Here is a 10,711-nt window from a genome sequence, read left to right on the forward strand (position 1 = left end):
GGTGGCCAAGTAGAATAAGTAAGTGAGAATCATTTGTCGTATTTCTCGTTAGGAGCTCGGGTTATATGACTTGATTTTATCAAAGTATAGGGTTCGGTAAGTAGTTTAATTAGGGTTTCAAATTTGTTTACCATGAGAGCATGATGCCTTAGTTATTAATTTTCTTCTAATTAAGTGGAAAATAATCGGTAGCATCTAAAATTTCCTACACCCACTCTGCGCAGATTTAAGATAACCTATACCTACTCTACTCAGGTTTAAGATAAAATTTTTTCATGCAAAATAAAGATTTAAGATATATTTTTATCTAGGCTTATTAGAAACCCAATATACAACTTTGTTAATTTTTCTTATATTTCTCTATTTAAATGTGTAAAATTTTCAAACGGTGTTTCTTTTTTGAAAAAAACATCCTGCATTATCACACACCCGCCCCCCCCCCCCCCCGGTTCTCGCTCTAGCTTCCCCATGCTCACTCTGATCTTTCGCATGTGCTTCAACGAAGGCGTCAACGACCGCCATGTCTGGGCTGTGCAACGCGTGCTACATGACATCTTTGATGGCATGGTGGACGCCGTCCACCTGGCGAGCTCGAGGATGGCAAGGCTCCTGCACTGGAGGAGGTGGCGGCGCTTCCTTGGCATCCGCTGCCGGATGGCTGAGCTCATCCTCCCTCTAATCGCCAAAACGCAGCGCTGGCGAGTGGCACTTGGTGACGACTGTGTTGGTGATGGCGGCATCGTGGAGCCGTACATGGACTCGCTCCTCGACCTCCGGGTCCTCAACTACAATGACACCAGCGTCAGGCGCGCGCTCACGGACGACGAGAAGGTGACACTCGTGTGGCAGTTTCTCGGTGCCGGCACCGAGAACATCATGTCGTGCACAAAGTTTTAAATCCCCGGCTATAGCTTAGCTGCTGGACAATGTATGTTGGGGAGAAATATTAATGACCTCCTTACGCTCCCTAATCAATGGTCATAAGGGCTAGGGCCCACCACCGGCACCCGTAATCTCCACCGACCAAAACACACCCCGGAGGTACCTCGCTCCACCTCGCCCGACCCCAGGCGCAAGGGGTCGGACGCGCCCGACCCCTCGAAGCAAAATTCCGCCTTGCCCATCGGACGTGCCCGACCCCTCAAAGCAAGTTTACACCTCGCCTGAAGGCATGTGCAGGCTATCAAACGGAGGCACAGGTCTTGTGGGTCCCCTCGATCTTGCCAAAACATAACCGATGGGACACGCACGCTCTAGGATACGATTCTAACACATGGAGAGGCACCCGCATTCTTCGACGTGACCTGTCGGAATGATGGGCTACACATTGCTGCCACGACAGCACAGGACTACGACTGCAATGCCTTATCCGTCTATGACACCTGTCATAGGGCACTCATCGCCCATACCGTCTAACGAAGGAGGGCAAACTGCCTGTTCCTGCGCAGCCTGGCAAGAAGTGCACATCAACCGCACCGCCCTGTCAGAACATATGGCTACAGTGGTCGGCCGCCTCCTACCACTTACACGGCTACAGTGGCCGGTCGTCACCACCAACTTGCGTGGCTACAGTGGTCAGCCGCCATATGCAACTCGCATGCTCGGCTACGGTGGCCGACCGCCAAATCATCGATGGGACCCAATGGCAACCGCCCTTTCCCAGTAGCAGTACTGACAAGACGCAGAGACAAGAAAGGAAGACGGCGACTCTAGTAGCTCCTCCTGCTTTCTTGTTTTACCTTTTTACCTTTTTACCTTTCTTACTCCCGGCTCATTTTTGTAACCCCTGTGTCCTCCTTACACTATAAAAGGGGACCAGGGGGCCCGAGGGAAGGGGAGGCCCCGAACGACGGAACAACACTGAACGCACACAACAGCTCTCATAGAACCCTAGCGCTCAAGACACTTTGAGCATCGGCAAACACCCACAGATACCTGGGAACCAGCTTCCCTCTCTCTCCCATTCGTAGCCCCTACTGCAAACTTGGTACGAGCCACCCACACTGGACGTAGGGCTATTCCTGCCCGAACCAGTCTAATTCTCGTGTCCTCCCGTACAACCATCTGAGCCTAACACGCAGAGAAAACAAATTTACTAAGCCGGTAGTCTTGACCCGTGATTCTTGACACCGACAGTTGGCGTGCCAGGTAGGTGAACTTTGCGCGTTCGACGTTCATCACCGGCTTTGGATGGCCAACAACGACATCGACTTCGCTCCGGGCTCCCATGTCCGTTTTGGGAGCCTGGACTTCCTTGCCACGTGAGAGGGAATCACTCTAATTCCTCTTTCAGTCCATCCCACTCACCCCGTCACCCCCGGCTCCACCGCCGGGATGATGGGGAGTCGCCGGGTGCGTACCACAGGGCCCTCTTCGAAAGAGCGGCCATTTGGTCTGCTCAATGCCGTAGCGACTTATGGTCGTTTCCTAGCATGATCCGTGATTGCCACCCACGGACGACGAGTTCGTGGGCATGACAGAGTACGCCTCGGGGGCTGTCTTGCCTCTCCTTGCGGAGAGGCCGGAAATGACCTCCGACGCCGGCTCCGCCAACGGAAGCTACCACCCTTCGCGCGAGTGCTTCATGGCTCATGCACACTCTACGAGGGCCAGCGACGACGATGATGAAGGGGAGCAGCATACTCCCCCACCCAACTCCGCAGCCACAGCCGGAGCACACGCTAGGGTCCCGGCGCAGCCCCGGCTGCCAGAGGAATGCGCAGTGCTCGAGTAGGAGATCGAGCACCACCGCAACGAGGGCGGAGCGCGCCATCGAGCCCGCGACATCCCTCGGCGCATCTGCGGGGACAAGGATCATCCCCAATTCTTCGCACGCGCCAGCAAGAACATTGCCGCCGCGACAGTCCTACTTCGACAACTCCCCGAGCCGGCAACTCCCGAGGAGCGATAGGCCCACCAAGAGGTACGCAACCTCCTTGAGTGTGCAGCAGTCCAGCAGGCAGAGAGCTCCACGTCCCGACGACGCGGACACGACGCCAGCAGGGTCACACCCTCCACGCCTCTCGAGAGGCGTGGAGGGTCTGTCCACCAACCTTCCTCACAAGGGGGAAACCGGCCCCGCCCGTTCGATGGACTCCACCTCGTGCGGGCGGTGGGGCCCTATCCGTCCACCAACATGTTGGTCCCGTCCATGATGCATGCGACACCTTGGACGCACATAGACGCCCCCGTGCGGACAGGGAGGACGGAGCCGACTGTGGCTACCACGTACGCCGTGGTGGCCGCTATGACAGCGGAGAAGACCGGAGCCCGAGCCCTGACCCAGCGGGGCCTAAGGCTTTCTTCGCGCGGATCCTCAATGCGTCGTTCCTGGCGCGCTTCAGGCCACCCTCCAACATCACCAAATACTTCGGGGAGATGAACCCCAGACTTTGGCTCAGCGACTACCGGCTTGCTTGTTAGGCTGGTGGGGCGGATGAAGACATGTTCATCATCCGCAACCTCCCTCTGTTCCTAGCTGACTCCACGCGAGCATGGCTAGAACACCTTCCATCAGGCCAGATCCGGAACTAGAACGACCTGAAGGACATCTTCATGGGAAACTTCCAGAGCTGCCGCCAGGGGTCGGATGAGACTCTCCGAGAGTACATCCGGCGCTTCTCCAGGAAGCGCATCGAGCTCTCCGACATCACCGATGCCGATGTCATCGGAGCCTTCTTGGCAGGGACCTCCTGTAGGTCTCTGGTCCACGAACTGGGATGCATGGGCCCATAGACCACCGAGGAGCTCCTCGACATCGCCACCAACTTCGCCTTGGGCGAGGAGGCTGTCGGGGTGATATTCGATCGTTCCTAGGGCAAGGCAAAGTGGAGGAGGATACTAACGAAGGCACCTCCAACTGTCAGAAGAAGAAGAAGAAGAACAAGCAGCGGCGCGAGGACTCCCTCATGGCTGTTGCCGAATGCAAGAGTGGACGGCCACCCCCCGAGGGCACCCCGGGCTATTTCGACAAGCTGCTCGAGGGACTAAGCCCGAACCACGAGTTCCCCGTCAAGCACGCCTACAAATACTGCAACCTCATGAAGAGGTTCTTTGTCGGCAACTCCATGAAGGGCGACCGGAGAAAGAAGCCCGAAGAGGAGGGGAAGAACGTCGGAGAGAAGGAGGACGGCTTCCCGAACGTCAATGACTACTTCATGATCTTCGGCGGACTGGGGCCTACAGCTCCAAGCGCCGCCCGAAGCTGGAACATCGCGAGGTTTACACGGCCAACCTTGCCACCCCGGTCTTCCTCAACTGGTTAAGGTCCACCATAACCTTCGACCGTTTCGATCACCCAGAACACATCCCACAGCTGGGGCGCTACCTTCTTGTCGTTGGTCCCATCATCGGCACGAAGCACCTCACCAAGGTGCTGATGGATGGAGGCAGCGGCCTCAACATTCTCTACGCCGAAACCCTCGACGCTATGGGGATCGACCGATCCCGTCTCCGCCCCAGCGAAGCACCCTTCCACGGCATTGTGCTGGGGAGACGGGCAATGCCCCTCAGGCAAATTGATTTGCCCGTCACCTTTGGGAATCCTTCCAACTTTAGGAAGGAGACCCTCACGTTCGAGGTGGTAGGTTTCCGCGGAACCTACCATGCCATCCTGGAACGACCATGCTATGCCAAGTTCATGGCCATCCCCAACTACACCTACCTGAAGCTCAAGATGTCGGGACGCAACGGGGTCATCACTGTCGGCACATCCTTCCAGAAGGCCTACGAGTGCGACGTCGAGTGCTGCGAATATGCCTCGACCATCACTACCTCGGAGGACTGCGCGGTCCAGCTCATGGAGGATGCCAAGGACTTGCCCGACTCCAGACGATCCTCCAGCTCTTTCGAAGCCACGGAGGGCGTGAAGGAGATCCCTCTCGGCCTCGACAGCTCCGACGGCCGGGTGGTGCGCATAGGAGCCACCCTATCCCCCAAATAGGAAAGTGCGCTTGTCGACTTCCTCCGTGCAAAAAACGACGTTTTTGCATGGAAACCCTCAGATATGCCAGGCATCCCAAGGGAAGTCACCGAGCACTCCTTGAACATCAAGGCCGGATCCAAACCGGTGAAACAAGGACTGCGCTGCTTCAACGAGGAGAGGCGCAGGGCCATCGGTGAGGAGCTTCAGAAGCTTTTGGCGGCCGGGTTCATCAAGGAAGTGTACCACCCCTAGTGGTTAGCCAACCCTGTTCTTGTATTGAAAAAAGAATGGGAATTGGAGAATATGTGTTGATTATACAGGTCTCAACAAGGCATGCCCGAAGGATCCCTTTCCTTTGCCGCGCATAGATCAGATAGTCGACTCAACCTCCAGGTGCGAAACCCTCAGCTTCCTCGACGCGTACTCCGGCTACCATCAAATTGTGATGAAAGAGTCCGACCAGCTCGCGACCTCTTTCATCACCCCCTTCGGATCATTCTGCAACGTCACGATGCCGTTCGGCCTCAAAAACGCGGGGGCTACATACCAGCGATGTATGCTCAAGTGTTTTAGGGACCTTATCGGGCGAACCGTTGAGGCCTACGTAGACGACATCGTAGTCAAATCCAAGCTCGGCGACCAGCTCATCCCCGACCTTGAGCTGGCCTTCGAGAGGCTAAGAAATAAGCATATCAAACTCAACCCCGAGAAATGCGTTTTTGGGGTCCCGAGGGGCATGCTGCTTGGCTTCATCATCTCCGAACGCGGCATCGAAGCCAATCCGGAGAAAATGTCAGCCATCACCAGCATGGGACTCATCCGGAACCTGAAGGGAGTACAGTGCACCATGGGATGCCTCGCGGCCCTGAGCCGCTTCATCTCACGCCTCGGTGAACGAGGACTCCCCCTCTACCGACTCCTAAAGAAGACCGACCGCTTCGCGTAAACCACCAAGGCTCAGGAAGCGCTTGACTGGCTCAAGCAAATCCTGACGAAGGCCCCAATCCTGGTCCCGCCAACCGACAAGGAACCACTCCTGCTCTACATCGTGCTACCACACAGGTGGTAAGCGCTGCCCTGGTGGTGGAGCGGGAGGAGGAAGGGCATACCCTCAAGGTGCAGCGCCCGGTGTACTTCATTAGCGAGGTCTTATCCGACTCCAAGACCTGTTACCCCCAAATCCAAAAGCTCCTATACGCGGTCCTCATCACGAAGAGGGTGCCACTACTTCGGCTCACACCCTGTGATAATCGTATCATCCTTCCCCCTCGGCGAGGTGATCCAAAACAAGGACGCGACGGGAAGAATTGCAAAGTGGGCACTCGAGCTCATGGACCAAGGCATCACCTACACCTCCTGAACAGCTGTCAAGTCCCAGGTGCTCGCCGACTTTGTCGCGGAATGGACGGAGGTCCGGACACCATCGGCACCGGTGGAGTAGGAGTACTGGACGATGTACTTCGATGGGTCATTGATGAAAACTGGTGCCGGAGCAGGCCTGGTCTTCATCTTCCCCCTCGACGTGCGCTTAAGGTATATGGTCCGCCTCCATTTTCCCGCATCTAACAATGTTGCCAAATACGAGGCTCTCATCAATGGGCTCCGCATCGCCATCAAGCTGGGCATCCGATGGCTTGACATCTAAGGCGACTCGCAGCTAGTTGTCGACCAAGTCATGAAGGAGTCAAGCTGTCACGACCTCAAGATGACGGCGTACTGCCACGCCATCTGCCAGCTCGAGGACAAATTCGACAGTCTCGAGCTCAACCACGTCGCAAGACGCTTCAACGAGGCAGCCTACGAACTGGCAAAGGCTGCATAAGGCCGGGGCCAGTCCCCACCAGCGTCTTTGTCAGTAACTTGCATAAGCCCTCGGTCTGCTATGAAGAACAGGGAGAGGCTAGCACCATACCACCTGTCCCGAACCCAGAGGCCGACCCCTCCGACCCCGAGGTTATGGAGATCGACACAGAATCGGCAAAAGGGCCCGACCCTCTGCCTGACTGGAGAGATCCGTACCTTGACTACCTCATCCGTGAGTCACTCTCGACGGACAAGACGGAAGCACGGAGGATTGCCCATCGCGCCAAGTCCTTTGTCATCATCGACCAAGAGCTCTACAAACGAGGCCATACAGGGATCCTACAACGCTGCATCCCCTCCGATCAAGGAAGGTCGCTGCTCCATGACATCCATGCCGGGGCCTGCGGTCACCATACCGCACCAAGAACCCTCGTCGGGAACGCTTTCCGACAAGGCTTCTACTGGCCAACGGCAGTCGCCGATGCCACCCACGTGGTACGCACCTGCGAGGGATGCCAATTCTACGCTCGACGGACTCATTTGCCTGCCCAAGCAGTCCAGACCATCCCCATCATGTGGCCCTTCGCGGTCTGGGGTCTGAACCTTGTTGGGCCCTTCAAGAAAGTTCCTGGGGGCTTCACCCACCTACTCGTCGCGATAGACAAATTCACGAAGTGGATCGAGGCTCGACCGATCGCACAGATCAAATCCGAGCAAGCAGTGCAATTCTTCACCGACATCACTCATCGCTTCGGAATCCCCAACCCCATCATCACGGAAAACATTACGTAGTTCACCGGGAAAAAATTCCTCAGCTTCTGCAACAATCACCATATCCGTGTGGACTAGTCGGTTGTGGCACATCCCTATACGAACGGACAAGTTGAGCGAGCCAATGGCATGATACTCCAGGGTCTCAAGCCACAGATCTTCAACCGCCTCAACAAGTTCGGCAGCTGATGGGTTGTGGAACTCCCCACAGTCCTATGGAGCCTGAGGACGACCCCCAGCAGGGCAACTGGCTTCACCCCATTCTTCATGGTCTATGGGTCCGAGGCAATCCTCCTCACCGACTTGGAGTATGGGTCGCCAAGGGTCAGAGCGTACGATGAACGAGGGAACCAAACATCCCTCGCGGATGCGCAAGACCAGCTGGATGAAGCACGAGACGTGGCCCTGCTACACTCGGCCAAATACCAGCAAGCCTTGTGATGGTACCACAGCCGTAAGGTATGGGGTCAGGCTTTCAATGTCGGCGACTTAGTGCTCCGCCTCGTCCAGGGCAACAAGGGTGGGCACAAGCTGACCCCACCATGGGAAGTGTCGTTGCGCACGTACTACGACCAGGCACATACAAACTAGCGACCCACGATTGGAAATCCTCACCAACGCTTGGAACATCGAACAGCTAAGTTGCTTCTACCCTTAGTTGTCATTTCTAAAGCTATATACGTACTTCCACTATTTGTTTGTGAAAAAAGCTATTCCTGGTCGTTTTCGCTAGAATTTTCTTCCAAGCCCAGGGATATCCGACCCTGACTCTCGCCCAGGGTCGCATATCCCTCAGGGGCTGTCAAGGGCTCTGGCCCAAGACACTTGGCATCTTCTCAAAACACCGCTTTTTCCCAAACTGACCCTATTCCTAAACATTTGGGCACAGGAGGAGAAGAGTGTGCGAACGACGCTTGGGCAAGACCGATCAGACTACGAGAAACCTATGCCTCCGACGACTACGCTGCCTTTGCTCATCGGCGCTTCCCGACCCGTCTAACTCGCATTCTGATCTTTTCAAACCCAAAAACATAGAAAGAAGATCGAAAACATTTTTCGAAAAACTGCATGAACAAAAAGGCCACTCCAGCCAACGCAAAAGCAAATTTAGAGTTACTTAATTCTTTACAAATTTTTGGGCACCTCTGCCCGATATAGATTTTCTTCAAGGATGCTCAGGCGGGACAGCCTCCTCCTCCAAGAGCTGCGCTAAAGCCTCCGCGGGAGCAGCCACCGACGCGTCGACCTCATCTAGCTCGGCTTCAGTATAGCCGGAGGCGTAGCCCTCACTCATCAGCTGGAAGTTGAGGCTGGCGTAGTGGGAGCTGAAGACGCCAAAGGCCCGCTTCACGCCGATGCGGAACGCGTCCCGAGCAACCTCGCGCGCTCGCCGGTACGTCCCGAGGACATAAGCCACCAGCGAACTCGTCCCTTCTTCCTAGACGACTCCGAGGTCTTCGCAGACCATGCCGACGGCGCTCTGCAGGTTGGCGAGCTCAATGTGCTCCTCCTCGGTGGCGGCTCTCAATCAAGCAAGGTCGCCGTCAAGGCCTGCTCAAACCACAAGAAAAAATTAGGACCAGCGGTACGCGTCGGGACAAGCAAGAGGGAAAAGGGTGACGAAGTCCTTACAATCGGCGTGGGCTCACTGCTCATGTTCCCAGACAAGCCCTTGGGACACCGTGGCCTGAAGCCCCTGCACTTGCCCCCAGAGCTGGCTGACCTCTTCCACAAGATTGGCCGCCACCCACTCGGCCTCGACCTTTCGACCCACCTCAATGTCGCGCTCCTGCCGAGCCGTGTCACGCTCTTGGCAGGCCGTGTTGCGCTCCTCCCGAGCCGCGTGGCGCTCGCGCTGAACGGGCTCGACGGTCTTCTGAAGGGCTTCGTACTCCTTCTTAACCCGAGTGAGCTCCTCGGTGTCTTGGCAGGCCTTCTCGGTGGTGACCCGGAGCTTCTCCTGCGCGCGCAGGTGAGCCACCATCTCACCAAGGGTGGTGGCAGCCTGGTGGGCAGCGGCGAGCTGTCCAGTCAGCTCCCTATTCCGCCGCGCCTCCTCGGAAAGGCATTCCTAGACCCCCCGTCTCGCGCTGGAGGAACTCGGACTTCCTCCGGTTGCAGTCCCTGAGGGCTTGCAGGACGATCTGCGCTTGAAACTCATTTGGAGAAAAAGGAGCAGAGAAGGGAAAAATGACCGCCGAAAAGAACACCATACCTGACCGGCAGGGGTGACAACATCGCGCAACCTTCCCACCGCAAAGGACAGGGTGGCATGAACATCTTCGAGCCCGCCCTGCACCTTCAGCCACCTCTCCTGCTCCCCGATGTCGTCAAGAACGAAGAGGGGCCTCTCCGGGTCCTCGCGGGGGGCCCAACGGACGGTCGGCCCTCCCCACACGTTGGGATCACCTTCGGACCTAACAACGGAAAGAGAGGACTCCCCAACCAACATCGGCGGCTCCTCGACCAACGCCGACAGCTCTTCTAGAGCGGGCACCACTGCCTCTGTCTCCGCCCCTGGGACAGGCGTCGCCATCTCCACCTCCACCGCCAAAGTAGACACCACCGTCGGCTTCCCTACCGGTCCTTCCTCCGTCGCGTCATCAATGAATATCACATCAATAGACGGAGGAACCCTGGGGGCAGCGTCCTCTCCCGCCGAGTCAGCTGCAAGGGCGCAAGAAGAAGAGGGGACGGGCACCTGCTCTACGCCCTACCCCGGCATCCTCTCCTCGGTCACCGCCTCAGACGCCGCCTCCACGCGGGGTGCCACGACCTCGCTAACAGCACCACTGCCCGCCTCTGGCAGAGCTCTGGTTGGTCCCATAGAGGCGGCCGACAACCTGAGCACTTTCTTCAGCGCCAGTGGCGGGACGACACCACGCGTAACGCTGCAAGATGATGGCAGCTCATCAACGCGAGATCGACCCAACACCAAAAAGGGAAAAGGCACACGAGGGTCCTCCACTTACCTCACCATGGTGCGGGGACGGCGAGCGTGCTTCAACTCTGGCGTGCCAAAGCCCGACGCCGACCCCAGGACGTCGGATAGCGGCCGCTTGCTGCTATCCCTCTGCTCGTGCGACACAGGCAAAGGAATAGGGGGCGGCCCCACCGACTCCTGAGACACGCCCCTCGCTGACTTCCGGGGCACGGCTTCCAGGTCCCGCAGGGTTGGGCCCTGGACGGCTCACCCGCCTAGCACGAAGGCTG

The sequence above is a fragment of the Setaria viridis genome, chromosome 7 (genome assembly GCF_005286985.2).
Source record: "Setaria viridis chromosome 7, Setaria_viridis_v4.0, whole genome shotgun sequence".
Classification (NCBI taxonomy): Eukaryota; Viridiplantae; Streptophyta; class Magnoliopsida; order Poales; family Poaceae; genus Setaria; species Setaria viridis.